Raw genomic sequence first — 6,815 nt, 5'->3', positions numbered from 1 at the left:
TCCCCGTGCTCGGGGCGGTTGCAGCGGCGGGTGAGGGGAGAGCTGAGGTCGCTTGTATGCGCCGGGCTTATGTGTGCGTGTCTGTCCCCCTCCCCCCCCCCGCCCCTCCACCCCGGATCGTCCCCCCCCCCCCCCCCCCCCCCGCGGCGAGGAGTAAGTGCCACCGCTCCGCCTTCTCCTTTTCGCAATGTTGACGCAATCTATAAATAGTGGAACAAAAGGACCAACTTCCTCGCAGCTTTGCTGAAACTGCACAAAAAAGGCGGGCGGGGGGGGGGGGGGGCTGGTTATTTTTTGATTTTATTTTTTTCTCCGGTTAAAAGGCGAATCCTCCCTCCTCCCACACACACACAGGCGACTGGAAGATTATTTATATTTTTTTTTCCTCGCTGCCTCCTATGCTGGCCACGTCCTGCGAGTGGCTATTTTGCTTTTGCACCGAGGGAAGGGCTTCCCCCCCGCTCCTCTTCTGACAGTAAGTGCCTTTTAGCTGCTGCCTTTTCTACGGGGAGGGAAGGCGGGAGGGGGGGAGCTGCCTGCTCGCCTACCTGCCTGCTGCCCCGGAGAGCGGGCAGGAGCGACCAGGCGGTCCGGGGACGGGTTTGGAGGCGCTTAGTGCACGGGGGACGGAGCGGGGGGGGGAGGGACCTGCGGATTTGGGGGGAGGTGTGGGGGAAACCGGTGAAATAAGGTGATCGGGGAGAGGGGACGGTTGCCACTGCTCGCCGAACAAAAGCTGACGCTGATATTAAACGGGCTTTTGTTAGGGGGAAGTGTGTGTGTGTGCGTGCGTGTGTGTGCGCGCGGGGGGGGGACACGGCACGGGGACGGACACCCCGCCCGCAGCAAGTTGCCGTGCGGCGCAGGGCACCTTAGACTTGTTTACCGCTCGGCGCGGCGCTCACCGGCGTGTTTACCCTGCACACACGACGCGGGGCTCCCCCCTCCCTCTCCTCTCCCCGCCGCCCCCTACCCCTTCCTCCCTCCTCCGCGCTCCGGGAGGGGAAGGATGAGCGGAGCGGGGTTTTAAAGGCGGGGGGGGGTGCTCGGTCAGGAGATACTGATACGATCACGCGTAAAATAACCCCCCCCCCCCGCCCCCCTTTGCCAGTCGGATCGGTGGAAGCGCAGGCAGTTACTGGCCGGAGGGAGAATTACATCATCCCCCTCTCCAGTGATGCTACCTTTCGTGCCGCTACCATGCGCGTAGGGAAATAAGCGGGGGCGCGCCTCCCCCCCCCACCACGGCTCCCCCCCCCCCCCGAACGGCGTGGGGGGGGGGGGGGGGAGGCGCGCCCCCGCGTAACTCACACACACACACGCCCGCCCGAGTGTTTACAGCGCTCACACAGGCGTATTGTGACGTCGCCTGAGTGACAGCCCGCCATGCCAACGGGGGGGGGGGCGCGGCCCCCCGACGCCAAGGCAGAACACGGGCGCCCCGCCCGCCTTTCCTTCCCCCCCTCCTCGCTCCACGCCGAGCCCAAAACTTAAATACTTCAGAAGTTAAATCCAACTTACACGCTCCGCTATGAGGGTGGTTTACATGATGCCGATAAATTTGCGTTTATGACGTTTTATGACGTTTTTCTGCGGGGGGAACACGTTCCTGACAGGGTCTGGTACAGGGAAGAGGTTAGCATAGAAGCTGTCATAGCGGTGGCCTTGAACACTTCATTGTCCAGAGTGGACAATAAAAAGCTGATTTTCTTTTTTTTTTTTTAATGGGAAATAGATTTAAGCACCGAGGACAAAATCTAAATGTCACACGCTGTACGCTTTCCCCAGTGCTACAAGTGGGATGTTACAGGGTTAGAAACTTGTTGCCATATGCTACTGGGGGGAAAAAAGTCGGGGGGGGGGTACTCAGTCTGTGACAATATTGAAGTAGTACTTACCCACTGCAAAGTCAGTAAGTCCGTATATACACTAAAAACAACAAAAAGTGCTTTACAAACTGATACTTGTCGAGAATTGTTTCCCAGAATGCGGCAGCATAAAATTATTACTAAAACACCCTCATTTACTCAATGCAAAATTCAAGTAACCGTGAAGCCCTGTTTAGTAGTATGCACGGTTTTTAATGTGTTAATGGTTTGGGTTTCTTCAAAGTGTATTACTTTTTGAAGTCTGGGTGTTTCTATTTGTGCAGAAAATAGACTGAGGAGCTTTGAGCTCCTACTGTTACAAAAGTTAAAAGGAAACAAAGTTGAGCTGCTAAGTCGGCAGTCTGGAATGAGTCAATAGTATCTCCTTTGTCCTGCTAGCTTTCTCTGCTGTGGTGTATCTTTGCTCTATTTCCTCTGCACAAGCAGATGAGCATTTCTACCCTCAGTATATTTAAGAGTTAGACTTCAGGTCTCCTGGCTTCTAAATATTCAAACCTACCAGTAAAATCCAAATGCAACTGCCTTTCCAGGCTCTACATAACAGTCGTGATACCATCAATGACAGTACGCTCACTTCTTTAACCACGTAGATACTTACACATTTTCCATTATCTATAATTAATGGGGCAAATTATTCTTGCTTTGTTGTAGTAAGCCTTCATAAGGGAACAAATATGCCTTTTTTAAAGTATTCCATCATCTCTTGTTTTTACAAAAAAAACCCCCAAAACAAAACAAAAGATTGAGACAGAGACTCAAGTAGATGTAAATAACTCCCCCCCCCCCCCCCCCCCCATTTACTTGGGAATTCCCTGGTAGACTCAGAGGGCAAGGAGGTAACATCGCTGGCTTTTACAACAGGATCACAGGTCCTGACACAGGGTCACAGAGAATCTATGCTTGGCTAGCCCTGTGCTCCAGTTTTGTTTAGCTGGGAGCTAGTCCCTTGAGGGATCAATGTCAACTTAAGCATGCTAACTTCTACAAGCAATGGGCTGGCCACTGACCGAGAGCTGTCACCGGCTCCTGGAGGGCTCCCTGGTTCTGCTGCACTTGGAGCTCGAGTGCTGCTGCCAGGCTACTTCTGCGGCTCTGGAGCTTGTCACAGAAAGCAAGAAAAGTGTCAACAGTACAAAGCAAACCCCAGCGCTGTCCGTTTTCTGAAAACAAAAGGTGGGTAGGTCTATTAGATGGATTGGAAAAGCAGCTGGGGTAGGGATGTGGCTTAGAGACTGAGGCACAGAAACTGCAGCCAACTCCCATCACCGTGAGCTAAGTTTCTGTGTATTTCAAACCCACTTCACTCTCAAATTCTGGCCTTGGGATTAGTATTAGTTGTTCTGCAGATCTGTCACGCTCCCAGAGATGATAAACAAATGTCAGCTCAATATCCCACAGGTACTGGTGTTCAGCAAATAAAATACGAGCATACTTTCTCTGTATTACATGTATGTCTTAATCCATTAAGGAAGGAGGTACATGTATATATATGCACACACACATACATATCTCCTCACATTAATAGCTCCTTCTGGTTTAACTATCAAAAAGCATTGGAGACTAGAGTTGGGTTACCAGAGTACAAAGAAAAGTGAAATTGTGTTAACTTGCTGAGAGGTTGAAACCTGTATTTTAATATATACAGTATGTAGTTTTTACTTAATTTTATATTACAATATACAGGCTTTTTAGGTCTGCAAGATCAAGATAATATTTTGTTTGTTTTATAAAAATAAGGCTTGTTTATTATTAATTTATCCAAGTCTGCTTTTCTTTTGATTACCTGAATTACATAAATGAGTAATTTAGCATATGATTATCTGAATGACCGTTCCATTCTCTTTTCACACTTGAAAAAGTTTATCAGTCAACTTCTGCTGTAGTGTCGTATCTGCAACCACTCTGACTGTACCATTTGGTGTCTGATACTTTTTAATCTTTTTTAATGTAATTCTGTACTTCACCCCCCAGTTCTTTTAAAAATGCAGCCTCGTAATTCCTAATTATAACAGCAGCTTTCTCCGGAGACCATAAAGGCCTATGCTATGAATTTCTACAGCTTTCGTTTAAAACTCTAAACACATTTCTATCTTTTCACTTGTAAAGGGTGTTACTAACTTACATTTGGAAATTTGACTGGTACAGACAGCACAGTCTTCCTGGTTCTGCAAGCAGGCAGTTCCCAGTGTTTCAGCTTTTGCACAGTAGCACTTTAACAAGCAGCAGCCATGCATAACTAACCAGACTGCAAGTCCAGTTACAGCTTTTTAGAAGCCTGTACCCACCTCTTAAGTTACCCAAAATGTCAATTTTTTGCTGCAGCCATATGACAAAACTATTAACAGCAGGAAAATGCAGTAGTTATTCACAATGAGTAAGATACAGGGGGAGAAAAAAAGTTTTAAAAAATGAAGCCTGAGGCACAGGAAGAAAGCAGCAGAGCTCCAGCTATCCTTTTATAGTAACTGGTGTTTTATGGAAAGTGGGAAAGAAAAGAAAACTCTCTCTTCCTTCCAGCAGCTAGCCAGTGATGGCACCACTCTTCTAACTGAAGACTGATAGCATTCTTGGAGAAATCTTTATGCAGGTTTCATTTCTAGTATCTGGAAATGAGAAGTATTGTTTTCCCCAGTTCCTTCTCTTGAACCTACTTCTGCATTCTGGGTCTTACCCTCTAGCTACATTGATGGTTGTCTAATAGAACAGTTTTCAAGTTTGGCATTCATGCTTCAGAAAAAGTAATATATTTTTCAGAACATTTTAGAGTACTGTAGTAGATTTCATGAATATTTTCTACATGTACGATTAACATTCTGAATACTACACACATATAGATGATATTAGCTAATCAGGGGCATTATTTTAACATGTGTACATAATGTGTACACAAGACACACCTAGCACAGACTAAAAAAGTGCTCTCAGCATGGATTACAGCTACAAAAAAATTTTTTTGTAAAAGATGAATGGAAATCAGGAAATCAGTAGTAGTTCATCAGATGAGAAATATGCCCTTTAGAGAGAACGAAGAAATAAAAAATAAATATGCTAAAAACTAGGCAACACTAGCTGGCAAAAGAGAATATCAAAACCACTGTACTTTTTCAGGACTCTTAGTATCCTTGTTTCTGGCTGAATGTAGTACGTGCATGAACATCCTTTCTTATAAAATAATAAATTTCACAAAGATTCCACTGTATGACAGTGTACTGATTGGCTGTCACAGCTCCTGACTAAATATTAATTTTGGTAGTCTTTCCCAGTTAAATCTATGAACTACTATATCTGGATAACTTTTTGATCCCTACCCACAAGTGAAACTCAAACAAACTAATTTCCTGACTTGCACATTATCTGTCCTTGTTTGTAAAGATCTGTTTAGTAATTTACTTCAGTTTGTCAATTTTACTTTCATTAGTTGGTTAGAGAAAGATTGTCTCTTCTGATTCGCAGTTCGTTTACAACACTAAACAGCGCAATAAACACTGCAGACTAACTAGAAGGAGCTCCGCATTAGTGCAATCACTTCAGTTTCGTAACTCCTACAGATTTTTATCCCCTACAAGCAATGATTTACATACCAGTGAGGGAAAATGAAAATGAGGGGGAAGCTCATTATAACCCTGTAAGTGTACTTAGTTTCTCCTAACACGGACTAGATTAAACCTGGCCTATGTCACAAGAACTGTGAAGGGTGAGAGCAAAGGGTCCTTTCTCATAATGGTCATGCACAATTAATGCTGTCTTCACTCAACAGAGAAAACCAGACCCAAAACGGGAAGGAGGATCTGGGCTACTATTCTTTCACCTTCGCTTCCCACCCCCACCCTATGAGCTGTAAAGAAAGGATCAGGTTGCACTATTTTAAAAGCTGGTGCAGTACGCACACTTCCTCAGTATATTGGAGAGCACCGGGAGAAAACCACTCTCAGAGCTCCCTGCAAGAGCATGTACTGCTTCACAACATCCTTTACTCAGGACTGTGACTTATCAACAGAGCTGAGCCTTCAATTAAGTGATGAAAACTTCCCCTGTAAACATATGATATATTTAGGAACGTATACAAATAAGAATACTACTGAACTAACTTACCTTTGACACATGGTTTTGAAAGCTTCACACTTGACGCAAGTCATAAAAACCAATCACAATAGCTCAGCACTACAGGTAAAGTAGACCTGTAAATAAATGAAAAAAAAGAAATTAAGTGACTTAGCATAATTTCCTGAACACGCTTAAATAAACTGGATGGATTAACACATTAAGGCATATAATTGCGCTCTCTTTCATCTCACCATCTGAGCGCAGATTGCTACAAGACACTTCAAGTTAAATCACACAGATGATGTTAAATCTATATCAAAGTGGAAGACGGACAGTGTTTTGGCCAGGGTTTGGAACGGGAGTTCAAACGAGGGCCATTATCCTGTCCCCAACTCAGAATTTCACTGAAGGCTTTTCGATTGTAAGATAGGGACAATTAAAACTGTCCTACCTCTCACTGAATCTAAGAGACAAAATAATGCTTACAGGATGTCCCAAGGCATATAACCTGACTGGGAAAGGGCAATAAAAGCCTCATCTCTCACCCAGGGAAGGATCCTTCTGGAGGAATTGTGGAAGGAAGCCATAAGCCTCCTCCTGTTGGAATAGGGGAAGTTTTGGGTGCAGTGGGAGAGTCTGCACAAAGCACTGCATAGATGCCGGGCTGTGAGTCAGTGGCACTTGGAGGCTGGAAGAGCTGTATCATTATGGTATCATCTGTCAAGCGGCCCAACAGTGAGAAGGTATAAATGCTGTTTAATCTTGCCTCAGTCACTTCTACCTGAGCTCTGTGAGTTTTAAAAGGAACAAAATCTCTTTCCAGGCTTAAAAAAAGGTTGAGATCTATAGATGAAAAGCTGTATATTACATCTAGGTATTACT

The 6,815-nt window shown here is 45.2% G+C and overlaps 1 long non-coding RNA gene across 1 annotated transcript in view; it reads left to right on the top strand.

Moving 5' to 3' along the window:
- The first annotated feature begins 200 nt into the window (after nt 1–200).
- LOC137675868 (uncharacterized) overlaps nt 201–6,815 on the top strand; it is a 71,941-nt gene continuing 65,326 nt past the window's right edge. The window contains exon 1 of the long non-coding RNA XR_011050019.1: nt 201–475. This is a non-coding gene — a long non-coding RNA (uncharacterized lncRNA). The remainder of the gene's footprint in view (nt 476–6,815) is intronic.

The sequence above is a fragment of the Nyctibius grandis genome, chromosome 2 (genome assembly GCF_013368605.1).
Source record: "Nyctibius grandis isolate bNycGra1 chromosome 2, bNycGra1.pri, whole genome shotgun sequence".
In the NCBI taxonomy this organism is placed as follows: Eukaryota; Metazoa; Chordata; class Aves; order Nyctibiiformes; family Nyctibiidae; genus Nyctibius; species Nyctibius grandis.
This window is presented reverse-complemented; position numbering and strand designations above follow the sequence as displayed.